Below are 20,608 nucleotides of genomic sequence, written 5' to 3' on the forward strand. Positions count from 1 at the left end.
AATAACACAATTACACAGCTAGTTCATCAGAAACAAGGAAAAAAAGATATGAGCAGAGAAATCACTACAAAGAGTATGAGATTACATCTGAAAAAATGACATGCACAGCATCTTAACGTCCTCACGTATGGCAAGTACGGTCAGCTAGTTAAAACAAACAAAAACGAATTACCGCATATCAAAGATGCATGACAAGAGTAAGGAAGGCCCCGAATCCTATTAACGTGAAAAATCAAGTTCACTCAAGAAAAACCAACTCGTTCGGCATTGAACCACCTCGGCAGGCAGATACTTTGAAACATGGGTACTAATGAGGATGAATTCTTATCTATTTCTACTACCTAAATCAACCATTATAACTCTGGATTTCAGTAGACTGGCAGCTAAAACTTCAAAAATATTCGGCAAGATCTGCTGTATAATATAATCCACTTTTATTGCTTGTATTTAGAATGAAATTATCAGCAGGGACATGCCCAGGACGAGGTCCTTTCAGAGGGCGTGGTCGAACGTGTAGCTAGTGATGCGATCGATTGTAACCAATTTGAGGTAGCTTCTGGAGCAGCTAAATCTTCACTTTCGAGCAGCAAGTCAGACTTTTGTAGCAGTTGCCAGTCAAGCATTTTCGAACATATTTTAAGTCGCTAAGCACGAGTAGTTTACCATGTTTAGCGAAATAAATATATGCGCACATGCATGTATACTTGCACATTGTATCGCAACCGGTGAAATTAAGCCGCAATTTTAACCCACAGATTTCTATATATCCGTGACATCAGGCTGCCCGACATTTCCTCGTGGTTACACATCTCATACACATGATACACATCAGTACGGCTTTCCTTGAAGCTTTAAGATGCTTTAATTTTGGATTCATATTCCTTTTACTACAAAAAAGAACGAGCCTTGCGATGACGTCTGTGCTTTTAATGCAACCTAGGCAGTCGACTTAAATGGAGAAGTACATGGCGTCGCAGTTTATGGACAGACTTGTTAGGCTTTTGGTTCTTTTGCAGTTAATGAAATAGAGAGTTTAATAAATAATTGGTAGGTTGTAAATTCCAAGAATGTGCAACGTAAAGCTTGGTAGAATGAAAGGCATCGCATGTTTTTTAGACAGGTCTTTTTTAACTTGAAATTTTGCCGAAGAAGCGGCACCGATATACCAGAGAACACCTATACACTTAGAGGGGGGGAGGGGGAAGGGAAACTGCACCTTTGACAGTACAGCCGAAATAAGGGTAGCGGTGGCGAGTGAACTAAAGTAGCCGACCAAGAGATGCCGTTGTACAACAAGAAACGGAAATTAGTTTTGTACAGTATGGCTACCGTTTCTCGTTTTTGGTTGCTGTGCAGTGCGCTCCGGGTGTCCGTGGTCGTACAAAAGAAATAAATGTATATGCCACGTTTTGTTCACTTACCGAGCCCTGCGAGTGTCGTAAATGAATCTTCTGAACTGTAGTGTGTACTCCGTGCCCCCACTGTGTGAAATGCTACGAAGGTGCCAGGAGACACCAAAGCCTCAACTGGCATTAACGCACACAACACCAGTGATGAGTAAGCTTGATGATGTTTTATTATAAATTCATAAATCATTACAAGACAAAATACACTACTGAGCGTTCACACAAGCAAACAACGCGGTTACATCGTGAAGTAGTGGCTTATTAAGCGCGAACGCACGAGCAAGAAGACCTGAGCTACGAAACGTATGTATACGCTCGTGTACACTACAATAATTTTCCTATTTCCTCGTGCCCATTTTATGCAGCCTTTTTGGGACATCACCTGGCCTGTGGCTTTGCGGAGAGAATATGATAGTTTGCAGCGCACAACTCATTGGCTGCCTTCTCTCAACTATTTGGCTTCACATTCTGAAACTACCCGAATCCGGATTTTCCTATCTACTGGCTTGTTGCTTGACAAGTTTCTACCCTCCATGGATGCTTGGCAGGTAAGGTGCCGCGCTGGTAAATGCGAGGACGTGGGTGTGAATTCCCTCCATGACGGCCGCATTTGTTTTGTTTTGTCGCCTAGGAAAACTAGGTGACAAAACAGATGCCGCCGCCGTGACTGGTTTTTCGGTGGTGTGCGAATTAAAGAACCCCAGGTGGTCAAAACTGATGCGGAGTACGCACTATGATGCGCCTCATAATCTTATCGCGGTTTGAGCACGTAATTCTAAAAAAAAATGAAGATATTAAATTTCTTTGGATTCAAAACCATTTTAACTGGTGGAGCGAACATAATAATTTCGCCCTGGATGAACAATTATCCTAACATCTAATATCTCTTTGCAGAGGCGATCGGCTAAGTTATGCTCAAAATAGGCAAGTGGCTTAGAGTAGCACAAAATTTGTTGCAGCTTGCAGCTGACCGCAGCCAAATGGGCTGGGAAAATTCCCACCTTTCTTGGTAAACAGCCCACTTGACAGCATGGCAAGTGCCCAGAAACTAATAGGTATGGTCTAATTATTCTGTGCGTTCCCGCTTTTAAGTAACCACACGCTTAATTCACAACACTGATATATTACAAGCACAACGATACTGTAGGAAATATCTATACATTGGTTGTAAACACATGGGCAACAAGTAAAATTGTACAACCAAGTCATGAGCTCCTTGGATTACTTATCCTTTCTGCTCAGAACAATTCTAACACAACAGTATATGAGCACACAAACAATAGTCTTGAACTGCTAAGTGAATTTTTGCAGCAGACTTCCAAGTCATTGCCTGACTTTTTTCTGTTTTTGAATTTGAAATACCACAGAATCCAAATATGTACGAACATTTGCAGAAACGATTTGCGACAGTGAGCACTGCAAAATGGGCCATTAATCACCTCCGCCATAATACGAAGCAGTTTCTGTGACACCCCTCTCAAGTGCGCTACAGCACCTATTTGAATAGAAAATGCTTTTTCCAATTTTCTGACAAAATCGAAAGCTGCTTCTGTGGGCACTGTTAAATTACCTAGAGTCTTTTCCTGCACCTGCACTGCTTTGAACATCATGTAGATTTAATTTGGTGAAGACAAATCTTGGCTTTTGTCTTTCAAGAGATCCCTACACTATGAGCATGATGCTTTTTTTTTTCAGAAATGCTTGTAGTAGGTATCCTGACACGTAACAAACTATGTTTTATTCAAGTACATCTGCTGGCTGTTCGGTGCCTTCGGTGTCTGAAAGGTTTAAGCTGGAGGTGTCGGTCACAGTAGGACTATCTTGATCGGGTGTTAATTTCTTCAGCTCAGTTAGAAGAACAGCCCTATCTGCTTCGCAGTTGCTGTCATCTGAAAGCTTGAAGAGCTTCCCTAAAATGATATGCCTGAGACCGGCAGTGAACTGAAATGTGTTTGTAATCTCGTTACAGCAGTGCTGCTGCCGAATGCTCCTAAACAAGTTCTCCAAGGGATACTGATTCAGACGATGAGCGAGCAAAAATTTGAAGTTGTAGGATTCCTGCAGATCTGCCCACAACATACAAATAGCTTTAACCGTCATTTGCCAGCCCTGAAGGGTTCTTGGTCACCTAGGTGCTTTGAATTTCGAAGATTTAATCCATGCAATTCAAGAATTCAATGTGTCCTGTAGAAGTGCTCATTGCATAGCTCATTTTTCTCCTAGTTATCTTTACACAAGAACTGTTCTATGAATCAAACAACTGATCCATTTTTTCAACAAACTGAGCCGTGCTTGTGGCTTCTGGTGGTAGAACATTAAATGCTGTGAATGCTTCTATCGCTAGATAGACACTGTTGCTGAGCATCTGAGAGGCCCACTTTTCTTTCATGTTATCAAATGCACGTTCATATTACCAATGCACTGTCAGTGAGTTTGGGTAGGTATTTTAGTTTCAGGTGATGTGTCGATTCATACAAAGTCTTAATGTGCCCCCAGGAAGCAACCTTATAACCAATAGAAATATCATGCTTGGATTATCCCTCGTACATTTCCACAGGTGGGGGCGTCAAAAATGAAGTATATTTTCTCTTTCTCAGTAATAAAGAAAGACCTGTCAGGGCTCACACCAAGTGTCCTGGCAATAACGCAATTGCTGCGACCCTGGTCACAAACCAATGCTTTGACGAATGGGCTACATGCCTCTAGCTCAATGATTAGCTTTTTCAATAACATTAAAAGGGGCCCTGAGCGAACTGTCCCCTCTCCTGTCAAAAAGGCTATCAGCTGTATCCATTTCTTCACTATCCCAGAGACCAACACAAGTGCTGCAGTGTTCGCTATGCCATTTATTCTTTCTCTGGCATTATCAACATATTGTTATGTGCCGCTTACACAGAGGACGAAGAAGAGGAGGACGGGTTCGCTGCTGTTCCGCCATCTTAGTTGTTACCCCTATCACTGCGATTGTGTGAATATTGTAAATACAGCCTTCTTCTGTCGTTTCCCCGTAACATCTTTGGTGGGGGTGCGGGGTAACAACCAAGATGGCGTTCGGTTAGCCGAATCGCAAGCGGGCCAACAATCTCGCTACGATCGCCGTCACAGAAACTCCCACTTTCTTCCTGGATCTCTTGTCCTCCTCTGGTCTCCAGCACGCCGTGCTGGGCTTTCTGAAAAGCTACTCTTCCCCTACACCGGACCATACCGTGTATGCCGCCAAGTGACCGACGTGACGTATGAAATCGAGCCATTGTCTTCGTCCTCGTCGACTCAACCCCGCACCGACATTGTTCACGCTGTCCGTCTGAAGCCCTATCACATACCGGAACCCACCGACGCGTGTGTATAGTGACCATTCTCACGACCGTCTTTGCCCTGGTGCACCGATTCGGTGCTTTCCCCACCGGAGGGTAATGTTATGTGCCACTCACACAGAGGACGAAGAGGAGGAGGACGGGTTCGTTGCTGTTCCGCCATGGTTGTTACCCCTATCACTGCGATTGTTTTAATATTGCAAATACAGCCTTTTTCTGTCGTCTCCCCGTAACAAATCCATGTATGATGTCTTCCTTATGGTCGTACTGCAGATTTCTTTTTAACAAAATTTCGTCAAAGGTCAGGCAGCAAGCTCTGTCTTGAATTTCCCATTTTTTGTCTTTTCTTTGGATAACTCGAGAATCTGAAGCAGAAAAGACTGAGGGCAAACTGTCGAAGTTGCATCGGCCATCGTATATGTTTTCTCAGTGACTGCAGATGCACTTGCACTCTTAGAATTTCCAAAAAGTCAATGTTTAGGTACCTGTCTGCTTCAAGAAGAAGCTGCACACGAGATGCAATTGGTCTCTTGGGCTTTTTCAGTCTTGCAACAATTTGATGGAGGCGGGAGTTCTTGATAGAACGTGGAGTGAGCACCTTCCGGGTTCTGGTCCTGGCTCTAGAGGTTCCTGGAAAATCAAAAAGCCACATCACTAATGTTAATGTCTAAGCAAGAGGCTTTAAAACTTGCGCTTTGGTTAAATGGTTTGCTAAGTTTGATACACTAGAAACACATACATTTGTATTTTAATGCAACGTATTATTACCTGGAATTTTGTGTGCATCATTTACAATATTTGCAAGCTATGCCCAAATTGAAATACCAGGTCAGGCTTGTGTAAAAGGCTAATTTGGTGTTTTTGCGTGTTATGACAAGAAAATAAACACAGGCAAAATGTATTTTTTGTCACACAGCCACGCATATGACTGGCAAAAAGTAGGCACACACAAAATGCCAGATAGCAAAACGTGAAAACAAAAGTGCATTTTTTTTATGACAGCGTCCATTTAATGTAATGAGCTGTATCATTAACCAGTGTAGTGCCGATACTTATATACTGAGGATGTATGTGGGAATATTTCCTTTTTATTTTATAGAACGAATTCATGCATATTGGAATTACTATGTAATCAGCCACACTGAAAATCTGGCTTTAATAAGAGGAAGAAAACCTACCCTCTGTTGTTGGTGCTCTTGGCAATGGCTCTTGTGCCCCCTGAGATGCTTGCTCTTGTGTTGGTGGAGACATATTTAGGTGCACTGAAAAAGAATGCTGTATATCACTATAAAAATTTAAGCAGGTGCAATAGCATTGGGTTTCATTTTTGGAAAGCACCAACTTACTGGTCTCACGCCTTGATGCTGACAGCTCTGGAGAGAAGTCGGGAAAATCTTGGCATTCTGAAAGTAGACATCATTACATTAATTCTATATCCACGATAGAAAAAACACATCAGATGGAATACACAGTTTCAATCAAGTAAACAATAAAACTTACCATCTATGAAAGCAGCAAAACGAAGCTTCGGCACTTGTAACATGTGTAATATTATTCGCGAAACCACTGCCGTTACACGGTGGAATGTACAAAATACTCATCAGGCAAAATTTGTTACAAAGTTTAGATTTTATAGCAATCGTGACACCAAGGAAAAAACATGGCTGATCCCTCCGTCATGGGAATTGGAATAACACGAAAGTACAGCGTGCCCTTACAGAAGTAACAGAATGTTTACTTTACACTGATAAAAGAGAGTTTGCACAATGTATATTGATGTCTGGCAGCTATAGGCACCGTCCAGTGACCAGAGGGCGCGGCGTTGCTCGCACTGCCCCGTCCCAAGTTCGCTGACATTGACCGTTAGGGGCACGCAGAAAAGAGACGCGCGCACGCGTCCCCCGTGTAGCGCAGCCACGATCCACCCACTGATGCAGGGAGGGAGACGCGCGCATCGCGTTCCATTTTGACCGACCCCGTCTCATTATTGCTTGTTTTATCCGCTAGGCTTTGCGTTCTGACGCTGCAGTCGCACAGGAAAACTTGACTGTACGGTGCCTATAGCACCGTTTAACGTGGATGTACCCACTTTGATGATTGGTGGTACAACTCCATCCCGATGACTAACGTCCACGCTAAATCATTAAACAGTCCCTTGTGGTAGCGTAGTAGTTAGCGGTGAGAGCGTAATCAGAGAACGAGGTGTGACAGCCAGAAGAGCGTCGCATATTGGACGCAGAACTTGGTCGCCATCCCGTGGCATGTTAAATATGATTGAACACCACGGCCGGACTAGAGGGAAACGCAAAGCGCGTCGTGCCGCCCCGGTAGCCCGGCCGCGATTTTTCTCGCGGCAAACGCGTGAGCGGGGAACGCGGTGTTACAACCAGGTAAGCCCAGTGGGTAAGGCAGGCGCGCGTCGCAGAGCTATTTTTGGTTTGTATTAGCGTGATGATATATGAGCGAGGCTGACGGTTTTACGACGCTAGGGTTAAGGTCGCCACCTCGCGGTGTGTTAATTCATTGACAAAATTGAAATTCTAACGCGCTGAATGGGATGGACGTGTAACGCGTTGTAGGTGCTAATTGCGGAGGCCACGGTAATGACGAATTACTTTACTTTACCGCTCCCAGAGGGCAACACCACCCCGCCAACCGAGAGAGTGGTAGATATAAAAGGTGCGTTCGTAAAGCCTCTACAGTCTGTGACCGTGGCGCAGTGGATAGCGTGCCGGGCATCTGTTGTTGCGGACCGAGCGGTCGTGGGTTCGATGCCCGTTGACGGAACTTTTTTTTCTTTGCCATCTGATCGTGTATATTTTTTCGACGTCATTTCCGTGACGGAAATACGTCACTGAAGTCTTGGTGGACCCCGGCATAAAACACTTTCGACTTAAAAAGATAAGAGCTTCTGAACAGTCTCGACGGTGGCAACACACACACCCACACACACACACACACACCCTTCAATCTGGCGAGATGGATCTGAGATCTCAATATCGGTGGAGGGGTATGAGACCCCATTACCTTTAAGCCCCCTTGACTTTCTGCACTGCTGATAATAATATAAATGTTTAACACAATAATGTAATCACTCATGAAGAACGTCAAAGCAATTAAACGTTCTATTTCACCTAATGCGATTACCTTTACGTTGAATAATAACCACTGTTCGCACCCTACGCAGGCATAAAATTTCTTTAAAAACTTGTGCGCGCTTATTAGAAGAACCACTGCACGCATAACCGCTTCAAGTTGTCAAGGCTTCCTATTGCAAATCACCCGCAATAGACAGTCCCTTTAAGTACAGTACACCGAAATCACAAAGGAGACGTGTCGGGTGTGCAAGTTACACGGCAATGCAAAGCTGACAGAGCAACATGTGGTTCATGTATTCGTCATTATAGCAATATATTAGTTGGTGCAAGAACTACATCAAAAAAACGATTACGGACCATTGAACAAGAGCATAACGACGCGTCGGTTAACCTGTTCACGGTGCAGAATCAACAGATCGACTCCATGAAAGCGTCAAACATACCCCTCGATCTCGATCGCTGCGGCATTCCTAAATTCGCCGGTAAACTGAGTGAGCTATTATTGCTGTAAAGATTAAACAGCGCCTGCGAAATGAAGCGAAAGATGCTTCCGCATTTATGTTGCCGCCGAACAATTTGAACGCCAAAAGCCACGGAAAAGATCGATAGAAATTGGATTTCGGTCCAGTTAGTCATCACTGAAGTCTTAAAACGTCGACATTTCAAATAAAAAGCAGCTATATGAATTAAATCTAAATTCAATTAATTCTCTAGTTGTCCAAAGCAAAATATCATGTTTCAATAATTCATTGACTTGCGCAAAACAATTTCTTGAAGTGAACAGTTTGATTCGTTTAGCACCTCTAGCAGGGTAAGAGCAAACTAAGATCGCCGACCACTAAAAGAGGAGTCAGTAGCTCCACTCTGCGCGCATGCTGATCGAACTCACCGCGGTTGATTTTTTCGCCCTCTGCGGCGATCGCTGGAACTTGAGACTTTCCAGAGCCTGTTGAGAGTAACCCAAGAGCGAGGTGGACGGTTAGTTCCCTCGACAACGGTTTGCACACGGAACGTATCTCTGCACACGGAACGTATCTCTGCACACGGCCTGCATCTTCAGCGTCGTTGATCCCTTTGGAGACTAACTGTTCTGAACACGGCATGCGTCCCTCTGCGGTTGCTGCTTGGCAGTCTATCCGTTCATTGCGCGCGCCTATTGGGCTCCGTTACTCCTCTTTCGGGTAATATTGCCTTAGAGTGTATCGTGTCCGATATCAGCCTCCTTGGCACGTTCCCTTTTCACGCACACACTATGGACATCGTCGAATGCGTCGGAGCTTCCTGGTTTGCGCGCTGATGTCAAGAATCCCAAGCAGAACCGTGACGCCTGAAATAAGCAAAATAACATCGTGTACAGCTTGTGTCAACCATGGAATGTGTAGTTTACCGTAATAAATTGCCATACGGAAAGAATATTGTGGTCAACTGGGCAGACATCGGATGAACGTATATGCGGGTGCATGCTAACAATACCGGCACACTGGCAACAAAAGCTGAAGTTTGAAGTTTATTTTGCTTCCATTACAAAAACAAGAAGCATCTAGCTATCTAGCCATCTAGCCTCGCACTGCGTTATCTGTAGCTGAAAGCCCTTGTCTGATAACGCGATAGTAATCCCGAGAATTTAGGATACATCGACTAGATAAACTGCCAAGGCGTTCAAAGTAAGAAGAAACTCGAGTTGTGTCCGCTGCCCACCTGCTGCCTTGTGAAATGGAGAGATACGATTCTTGCCATGATAACATTGGTTTATGATGTTACCTAGAAAATCAATGACGTGACGACGACATTGACGCTCTGGTTTATTCCTGTTGTACAACGACGTACAGGCTGTGGTCATGTGGAATAAATTATCAGCTGTTCGGGCAGCGGTGCTTCTCCTGCTATGCAGCGGCGTTTCTTTTCGCTTTACCTTAAGTGATGCAGTACCAACGAACAAGGAATAAGACTTTTGTTCCAATCGCATCGAAGACACTCCTGAACGCAGTTTGCTCCACTTGATGTGTTGCAACACTGGTGTTGGTGAATGCAGTTTCATGCCGGTTACCCGTATAAGCCCGGAGCGATTGTAGCCAAGGTTTTTATGGACGAATGATTGGATGAATGAATTCCAACGGAAAGAAAGCAGAAGCTAAAGCCCGTGTGGCCTCACAAAGGCTTGTTCTCTTAGAATTCAGTTTGAAGGCCGCACGTAGCAAAGAACAACATGTGCATGCCTAAACCTGCTGAAAGTTCACAAAACAGAATATGTCTACAAGAAATTAAAAAAATCAGACAAACAAGGCTTAGGGTCCAATTTGCCATAAACCTCAACGATAACCTGGTTTTAAACAAAATAATAACAAGGTATGCTGCAATTCTATTGGACAAGCTCAATATTGTATGTAATGAGAAAAGTTTTACGATTGAATTCAAACCTTCAAGAATCTCATCATCAAAACCACCTGGGGAATTTTATGTTTTCACGCAGGCGCTATCTTTTATTTTTTACGTAAGAATTATGTCCAAGTACTGCCTACAATTTTACTGCATAACACAGACAGCAATGCTTGGATAATCATCTCATTTTAAGAAATATGTAGGAAACAACATGAAAAACGACAAGAATGACTAGAAAGACATTACACTAGCACAGAAACATTAGTAACTCAATGAATGCTGGTGGCTGGTTTTGTTGTGAAGAGCGCGAATCCGCCTTGCTAAACAGCTTTGGCTGTCGACTTTTATCGTTGATCACGGGATCAAATCCCGGTCGCGGCGGATGCATTTTCGATGGAGGCGAAAATGTTTGAGGCTCGTGTACTTAGATTTAAGTGCACGTTAAGGAACCCCAGGTGGTCGAAATTTCCGGAGCCCTCCACTACGGCGTCCCTCATAATCATATCCTGGTTTTGGGACGTTCAACCCCAGATATTATTATTATTATTACTTTCATCGTTCATCAACCTAATGACGTGTCGCCAATTACACGTGAATACGCGACACTTTCGCTGTACTACAACGGCACAGCAAGCTTATTTGGAAACCCAGCGCGAACAATGTGCATTCTATTTGATAGTTGCATAAGCGCAGACCTTTTAGATGCAGCCACGACACGACGCTTTCGAAGCTGTGGTAACATGCAATGTCCGTGTAAAATTGTAAATAAAGGCGCGGGCGAAAGGATACGATGAAAGGACGAAATGAACGCAGGCAAAATGCACGTCGGTCGATAGTCTCCCCTCGAAGCAGCGCGGCTTTCATAAACACGCGCCTGTTCTCGAGCTTGGCGCTCTTCTTTCCATCTTCGGGCCCCACTTCGTCGTCTCGCTCTCGTGATTTTCCCGAGCAGGGTTTTACACCGTGAGACCGACATCGCTCACAGGTCTCCTTTGGGCTTTCGCTTTGTGTAATTTTTCGTGCACTTTTCATTCTTTGTGGCAAAAGCTCAAAAAGATATCTTTACCTTGTCTCGCGACAACGTGTTTTCTCACTTCCTACCACCTGTATATGCCTACATGCACACACTATCGGCAACTGCGAAAGCTTTCGCCAGCGGCAAAGCAAAATCCTTTTCACGTGCTCCAACCGCACACCTATTCAGCTTGCCCCGCTCTTCAATGAAAGCCTGCAACGGGAAAAGAAGAAACGTAAAAAATGTGCGGCCGCACTTTCCGGCGCGAGAGCATATTTCCACAAGGCTCACTTTGTCTCCCCAGAGATAACTTTTGGTAGCTGTTTGGAATTCATTGATTTGCCGGCTTCTTTGGATGACGTGGTTTGTTTGAAACACTCGGGGTATGCTGATGCTTCGTGGCCTTCTGCATGGCACGCATTTGTTTTGTTGTTTTCAAAAGCTTTTTTCTTTGCCCAGAATTGCTTCTAGCGCTCCCGCAACGACGATAATGTTCCCTAGAACAGTTGTTTCTGACGCGCGTGTGAGGGACATAAAATAAATACGAGTCCTAACCTAAAAGCAGGCACAGCTTTGCAAGACCGCTTTACCTAGAGACTATATCCACATCGCAGCTTATATCGTGGTGGCGTTTCTGCGTCAGCTTGCTGTAGTTAATTCATCACCATCATCATCAGCCTGACTACGCCCACTGCAGGGCGAAGGCCTCTCCCATGTTCCGCCCACCAACCCGGTCCTGTGCTTTCTGCTGCCGCGTTATACCCGCAAACTTCTTAATCTGATCTGCCCACCTAACTTTCTGTCTCCCCCTCGCGCGTTTGCCCCCTTTTGGAATCCAGTCAGTTACTCCTAATGACCATGTCCATTTCCTCTGCTTGATTTCGACTAAGGTGCCCTTTACACCCGTTTGTTCTCTGACCCAATGTGCTTTCTTCTTGTCCCTTAAAGTTACGTCTATCATTTCCCTTTCCACTGCTCGCTGCGTCGTCCACAATCAAAGTTAACTATTTTGTAAGCCTACAGCTTTCTGCTCTGCAGTTAAGTACCGGTAAGATGCAGCCGTTATATATCTTCCTCTTGAGGGATGGTGGTAAACTACCATTCATCATTTGAGAGTGCTTGTCGAATGTACTTCATCCATTCCTTATTCTCCTAGTTACTTCGGTCTCATGGTTCGGCTCCGCGGGTACCCGTCTACTCCGCGGCTACCCGGTTCGGCTACCCGTCATAAGTAGACGTATTCCTTGACAAATTCCAGTGCCTCGCTACCTATCGCAAAGCGCTGTTCTCTTCTGATAACTGTTGCACATTGCTTTAGTCTTCTGCATATTAATTTTCATACCAACCATTCTGCTTTCCTTGTCCAGTTCAGTAATCATAATTTGCAATTCGTCCCTTGAGTTACTCATCAATGCTATGTCATCAGCAAATCGCAGGTTATTAAGGTACTTTCCATTAACTCAAGTCCCTAACTCTTCCCAGTCTAGGGCCCTGGAAGCGTCCTGTAAGCTCGCGGTGAATAGTATTGGGGAAGATAGCGTCTCCCTGCCTTACGCCCTTCTTTATTGGGATTTTGTCGCTTTCTTTGCGGAGGAATATGATGGCTGTGGAGCCGGTGTTGATTTCTTCCATTATGTTTACATACGGTTCGTTGACGCCCTCATTCCGCAGAGCCTGCATGACTGCTGATATCTCGACCGAATCAAATGCCTTGTCGTAATATATTCAGCGCATTTCTCTGTCACCTGATTGATAGTGTTAATGTGCTCTATTGTCGAGTAGCCTGTACAAAATACTGCTTGGTCCTTTAGGGGTTTGAATTCTAAGGTGGTCTTAGTTCTATTAGCTATTATCTTCGCTATTAACTTCGAAGCAAAATAGAATCCTCGGCGCTGCTACGCAAGTGCGAGATGCATACCTCGTTTGCAGTTTCTGCCAAGCCCCAAAACATTGTGCTAACAACAAGGAGGCATCGAGCGACCGCAGTTTTTTTAAGACCAAGTTGTTGTCAATCCTGAATAACTGATGATGCTCCTCATTCAAAGCTGATGTGGACTGTCGTCCTCTGTCATCTGACGCATGTAACGAATACTAAACAATAGACACCAATTTTTAGTGGTGTTTGGCAGCTGTAGCGCCGTTCGACATGGATGTACCCACGTTAACGCCTATGCTCTATCTCACTAGATAGTTGCAGGAGGCTGGAAGCTATATAGGTGTAAGCAAGGGCTACATGCTTGCCCAGCAATACATAGTTCTGTTTGTAATTGCATTGTAATTGAAGAACGTTAGGACAGCCGCGTTTGTTTGTCACGTGCTACGTGACAGCAATAGGTGATATGCTAATCACCATTCGCATGTACGTCATAAGCATTTAATTCATGTATTGGCAAATCCCGATAATTGTGATGGCGAACCAACATCGCAGCCAGTGCAGGGCAGTATCGAAGATACATGTATCTTAGACACTATCTTAGATACTCTTGGGCTATCTTGTACCTGTGTTGTGATACGTCTCGCAAAACGTGTATCAGTATCTGTATTTCCGATACATGAAATAACGTATCGTGTATCTTAAGATACAAGATACTGCTATCGCACCACCGCGCGAAGCAATTTTCGTGGGCTGAATTCCGCTTCTCAAGCTGGTAGTGGTACCACTAAGCCATCTGAATAATACTAAGAGCAGTGAAATAATTTGATCTTTCCACTAGAGTCCCCCGGTCAAGGTGTGTGATGACGCCTGCGCGTCTCTATTGGTGGAGTAGAGTCACGTGGCAGCGCTCGCTAAGACTCGACACAAACAAGCGCGCGAACGTCTATGCCCAGCCGACCTTTCGTCTTCACGATTTTTTTCCCTTTTTAGTTGTGTCACTGCCATGACACTTGCTCTTAACCACTTTCCCGCGCCGCGGGCTCTAATGCGTGTGGCGTCTATCGCACAAATTCTGGTGCTGCTCTAGTGTCGTTATGGATGATTCCCTTGCGTGGTCTTCGTTGCAAAATTTAAAGCATGCAAGAATGTGGTTGCTTTGCGTCCCGTGGCTTTCACACATCAGTGATTTGAGGGATCTCGTAAAATAGGATTCTGACAACTATAGCACCACTGGTACCGATGCTAGATCTAATGGAGAAAGCGTTCACCTAACAGAAGCTATCTTGGCGTACTGTATCTTTTTCGTCCTGCTAACGTTATTAATGCGGAAGCTTTAGGTGTTTCACCAAGCGCGAAAATTGAACGTCGGCGCCGGTGGCAATGCTAAACGAAGTGATTTGCAGAAATCTTTAGCAGGGAGGCGGGGGCGGATCAATACACCGACTGAGAACATAAAGGAGACAGCTTTCGCCTTCGAATCGTCTTAGACGAATGCGTAAGAGGCTCTGCAAGCTTTTCAAAAAGATTTGAAATCATAATTGCATTGCTAGCACAAGTGCTTCCTTAGCTGTCGTTATTTTCTATTCCGTACATTAACCAAGTCTCTGCACTGTTTTACGTTCTGGTCTTTTGTAACAAGCTGCCAAAATAAGCTTTCTGCTTTATTGGCACTCTATCTGTCCGCATTATTTCTGCTGCTGTTTACACAATTTATATTTCACTTGAGTTTACTGTTCTCTTAGGGCGACGTTGAAAACAAATATATAATTAGATGGGGGTGCCTTGAGTATACAGGAGAAAACATCCTGTTTACCATTTACTCAAATAGCGAAATTGAGTTTGCATTATCACAGTTGGAATTATTAGGAGCGATATTGAATATGTTAGGGAGGGGTTTCGAGGACTGTTGTTACACCAAAGCAACGTTTTTCTCGTAAGCGTCCAAACGAGCCGTTTTGGGCAATTTTCCATAGGCACTGACGCTTCTATTTTCTTACTTTAGCAGGCAAGTTTACGATATACTCAGTCCTCAATTGTCATAGCTATTAGGGGTGCCGCCTGTACCGCGTTTCTCTACTTGTCCAGTGTGAATGTTTGATAGGGACCGGCCATTCTATTTTACTCATGTTTGTTTTTATTGTTTTGCTATACCTTTTTTTTACTATTACTGAGCACCAGGTAATCGGAGCTGTAGGTGACACTAGCGCAAATAAAATGTTGCGACGCTTTGTGCAACTGTACTGCCACGCACTCTTATTTTTGTTAATTTGCTGTGATCGGGTTTACCCGCGAAAGGCTTAGCACCGCTCGATGCAGGCCGCGCAGCAATGCCTGGGAAGCTTCGCGTTTGTTGCAGGCTGTTCCGTTGCGATTGCGCGCAGGACGCTACTAAAGTTTATTAGATGCGAAGCAGCTCTTTGACTAGCCTGTGTAACGCTGTCCCTCCGTCCGGCCAAATGCGAGGCAACGCGCTTCCCTCGGCGCAGGTGTTGAAGCGGTGCCAAGTAGGTCACGCAGCAGCTGGGCGTTGACGTCACGCTCCCCTCGCACGCTTCCCTCGCAGGTGCGCGCGTACATTACTCTCTCCCTCACCCGTCGGAGCGCCCGCAGATGCCGGCTCCAACGCCCGCTCGCCTCCCGCGTCTGCGTTTCAAACAAACGTTTACACCAGTAAACGCTACACCGAGTTTCGCTTCAAACGAATCTTCCAGCGCTCACCGCAGCACCCGCGTTAGCGCCGTTCAACCCGTGACGCCACCCGTGCTCAACGCTGCTGCTTCGCATCCCATCAGAGTTTCCTTCGGGGAGATGGTCCAATTTTTCTAGAGCTTACGCGAGCACCAGCGTTAACGCTGGAAGGTTCTATCAGTGATGTGTAAAGACGACGCGCTCCGCCAATTAGATTAACGATGGCCGGCGACTGTGATCACCGCTGTCAGTGTACAGCGCGCTTTGGTTGCACTTTGAGCCAGTTAGTTTTCTGGGAATTAGTATGCCCAACGAAGAATTTTGTCTCTCAGAAACAATTTCAGCCTTCTTCATCATCACTGCCACAGGAAAATACAATAGGTCTGAAGCGTTTCTGGGTGCACATGTACTCTCGTTGAAGAAAAATTGTTAAAAGTTTGCACGTTAGTTAGTATAACAATAACGAACGGTCTATGGCCGCAGATATGTAGAATATGAAACGTTATTGCAGTTTTATGTGCTCTACGTATACAAAATGCGTCACAAAAAATGTCGCTACCAGCGTTGTTGCTGCTGTACACCGATGATCTGGTATTGCGTGTACTGTCTTTTACGGACAAGGTAAACACCACAGCGGCATTTGCGCCATAGTGCGAACGCGCTATGGCGCAAATACCGGTGATTAGATGGCGACCCGATAGCTGGTCGGCAAGCCAAGTAGCGACTCCTGTCAATTACAAAAATGACACGCAAGAACCACTGTCACAGAAGTACATAGAGAGCTCTCCTGTTAAGCAGCTAAAACAATGTCAATCAGTCGTTTCGATATGAAACTATTGTACTTTGAGCAAGAAGGACAGAACTATTTAGATACTAACAGACATTTCATTGAAATTAAACAAAATGGGTCACATTAAAAAAGAATGTCAAGCAGACTTTTATGTGCGTAGGCGTTCGCTTTAGATTATGTCAACCTATGATAAACTTGCGAATGTATTGACGTATCCGAAGATACAATTCGCAAGTGTCGTATGGGATGCAATTATTGCGGCAGTATCTTGTAACTGTATATCAAGTACTTCTTGCCTGAGTATCTTGTATCGTATCGCGATACTATGTCAAAGTATCTTTGCCCGGCCCTGATTGCAGCACCTATGCAGACGCGAACGCTCGTTTCAATCCGAACTGGCGCTTGCTATGCTTGCCTACTGTCTCGACATCAATAAATTAACAGCGGAATTGGCTATCGCTTTCTGTCATCTCGCGATCAGGACAAACTATCGGGTACGATATGTTGTTATGATTGAGATAAGCTGTTTGTTCAGCCATGCCTTAGTCTTGTGTCTGAGAATTTGAGAATAAATCTTGGAAACAGCGCAAAATGGACATGAATATGCTGGTGTCGAAGCGCCAGGACGCAAATATATCGCAGATACCTTAAAGTGTGTATATAAAATGGGGTCTGTTGCAATAAAGCAACTTGAGAACTATACCTTGGCGTTACTTTCACTACCGATTTTTGTTGGAACCTTCATATGAGAAAACATGTGCTGCGGCATTCCGCAAACTAGCTTATCGTGACACAAACATAAAAATTTCCCTTCCAACATTACGCTACTCACCTACTTAGCCTATAAGCATCGCAAACTTGAATATGTTTGCGTCGCATCGAATCCGCATACAAGCTCAATATTAAGATGCATCAGAGAATACAGAGAAAATCAGTTTACTTACTCTCAATACAAGCATTGGACCACCCGATCAGAATTAATGTTGGCTAACGATATCCTGTCTCTTCAACTAAGTACACAGAAATATCGCTTAGATTTTTGCAGCGGAGATGTTATGTTTTTCTTTATGAAGTTACGTGTTCGCATAAAGTGTCATCATCATGAATGGTCGCTACCTTTCCAGTGAGTTCCACGCAATAACTCGGCTGGCTCGCGCTGTCTTCGTCCTCGTCTTCATCTTCTGCTTCGCTCCTCGAACATGTGCGCCCGGCGCGCGCTCCTCGGCTGCACCAACTTGTCAGGCGCGGCAAGCAATAACTCGCATTGGCCAGAGAACCAGTGCAAAGACAGAAAAAGAAAGAGATAGAACGAAAGAGATAGAAAGAAAGAGAAAAATTCTTTGCGAGAAAAACCTCGTGTCGAGGCGGCATAGGCGGGCGTAGAGTTCCCCATTAAAGGGGGCCAAGTAAACACTTATGCAGGTCGTACACGCCACGTTCAAATAAGGCCATTTCGCCTTTAGATCCCTCGCACTGTAAGCTTGTGAAGAGGGACATTGCGGTGTCATGCTTGAGGTCATCATATACGCAGTCATGTCACCATAACGTCAAAGCTAATTTCTCCTCCCAGGTGAATCGTCTCCGTAATGCAGGTTTCCCGCAGGTGTTATTCCAGGCTGTAACTGAATCACTGTTGAAGGTCGTATGCCACCGTACGACTGCCGCCGGCGAAAAAGAAATAGAAAAGAGAGAGAGGCGAAAGTTTTAAGTGATGCGATATGTCCACAAGGTGCCGCACGACATGAAAAGGTTAGCGGGTAGATTCGGAGTTGATGTGATTTTTTCAGCGCCCTGCAAGTTGTCGCGTTTGTGTGAGATTTTTGACACAGGCAAAGAAAAGAACGATGGATGCGGCGTAAAACACAAACCCGTGTACGTACATCGCAGAAGAGTAGTGATCTATGAATTTCCCCTGGCCTGTGGAATGGTCTATGTCCAGGAGGTGTATCAATAAGCGTTTAATGGAACACTAACTCACCAGGAGATGACAGTGGGGACCATCTGCCAGTTCACTTTAGGACTAGTGCCAAGAAGTGTAAGCCCATTTTTAATAGCACGAAGGTGTTAGGGCGAGCGAAGGGTCAAAGGGCACGTGAAATCCTGGAAGCCTCGTGGATAGCTAGACAGTGACCAGTTAAATCCGTCAGTGAAACATCTGTGTACCTCTTTATGAAAGATCATGATTTTCTCATGTAGATTGGGGTCATGGTGGGGAGTGTACACTCGTCAAGTGGTCATGACTGTTACTGCGCATGCGCATTGTTCCAGAAGGGCAGCATGTACTAAATAAATGAATAATTAATTAAATAAAAAATTGCCCACCATCCCGCCCTGCGAACGTGAGTCCCGCGAAGCTGCATCAACACCACACATGCTGATTGGGGGGGGGGGGGGGATGTTTTATCATTAATTTAGAGTTATGATAGTGATAATCGCTGTGTGGTCGCTATAGTAGACCATGATTGGTTCCGCGAATACTTCAGCAAGACGAATTTGCTCCTATCGTGGAGCATTCTATTCACGCTGTTCATCTGGTGTCCTTAATTTCTGTGGTCTACCCATGGCAGTCATAGAATCAACTGAATGAGCTGCTAGACGGGTCTCCCTTTTATATATGAAAGCCGGAGATGCATGCGCAGAGAAGGACGGGCCGTTTGACGTCATTTGAAGCTCTCGTCTGAAGTGCAAAGCATCTGCAATTTAATCTTTACCGGGAACGTGTGGGAGGTTGTTCCCATTGTTCACAGGCGCCTTATGCGGTTTCGGTGCTTGTTTCGTGGTTTCCTTTATTGAAACCAATACTGAGCTCTATGCTGTATGCCTGATTGCAAAGGAAGATATCCGTTTGCCTTGAATTGTTAAAGGGTCCCTAAACCAACCAAAGGTCGAAATTTAGTTGTGGAGTTGCAGTTGTGCACGCGTCTACAGCGAACGCTAGCGGAGTTACAAGCGTTTGCTCGTTTCGCTCTTTCCTTCGCTGCGCTGCGTTCGTCGCCTCGTCTGTCCACCTCTCCGAATACCCGGAGGGCGCTACAAGCGCCGTGGATATCAGTCACGGCTGTATCAGCTCCCACAAATACGCCGGATTGCCCGGAACTTCTCTTCCTGCCTCCAAGATTCCTGTGCACAAGGTCGGTAAACCTGCTAGGACTCTTTTGAGAACAAAATCTCTGGGACTCTGCACAGAAGCGCAGAAATCCCAACAGCGAGGACGCGCCTGGTGGGCGTTCAAGGCTAGGCCTAACAAAGCACCCGAGCAGGCCCGACACTGGCGCGGGCGCGACGCCGGCTACTGGTGACCTAATGCCCTAGTGTCCATGATGCCGACCGCATTCGACATGCACCACCCTTGTGTGTAACGAACGCAATCCAGCCGCTGTCGTCGCAGATACCAGTGCTGTCACAAACGCCAGCCGCTACACCTTCCACGTCTGAAGCACAGACAAGCAGTCAACAGGTCAGCCAGAGTTCCAGTCTGCCGAAGTGCGGGAACGCTCGCACGCCCGCCACCACGACGACTTGCAAAATGCACCACAATTGCCATGAATTTTCAAGGCTACCTCGACATAACGCGCCTTATTTTCAGTGCGGTTTGCCAAGGTATACTTTATGCGGTACAGGCAACTGCAACTGAAAAAGAAGACACCTATATAAAACGACAGCATGTGAAAAACCTAATGGTTGTCCAGACATTCCGTGCAACCATCGCTCACAGACTTCTGCAGTGTACCAACATTATTGTCAGCGGCACCACGTATCCGATACGGTGCTACAATGCATTAGACAGCAAATACTCAAGAGGAGTCATTCATGGCATATACCCGGACATCACGGAAGACACTCTCAGAAGTGAGCTCACAATACAAGGCAGAACCATCGCCAATGTCCGCAGGATGGGTGCCACAAACACGGTACTGGTAATAGTTGAAGGTGAGGAACTCCACAGACACGCCCGGCTCTTCTCCGGCGTATACAACATATATTCTGAGAGGCGAAAAGCCGCTCAATTCTCCAGCTGCCAAGAACCCAGATACCGGGTCGA

This window comes from Rhipicephalus sanguineus, chromosome 9, assembly GCF_013339695.2.
Source record: "Rhipicephalus sanguineus isolate Rsan-2018 chromosome 9, BIME_Rsan_1.4, whole genome shotgun sequence".
Classification (NCBI taxonomy): domain Eukaryota; kingdom Metazoa; phylum Arthropoda; class Arachnida; order Ixodida; family Ixodidae; genus Rhipicephalus; species Rhipicephalus sanguineus.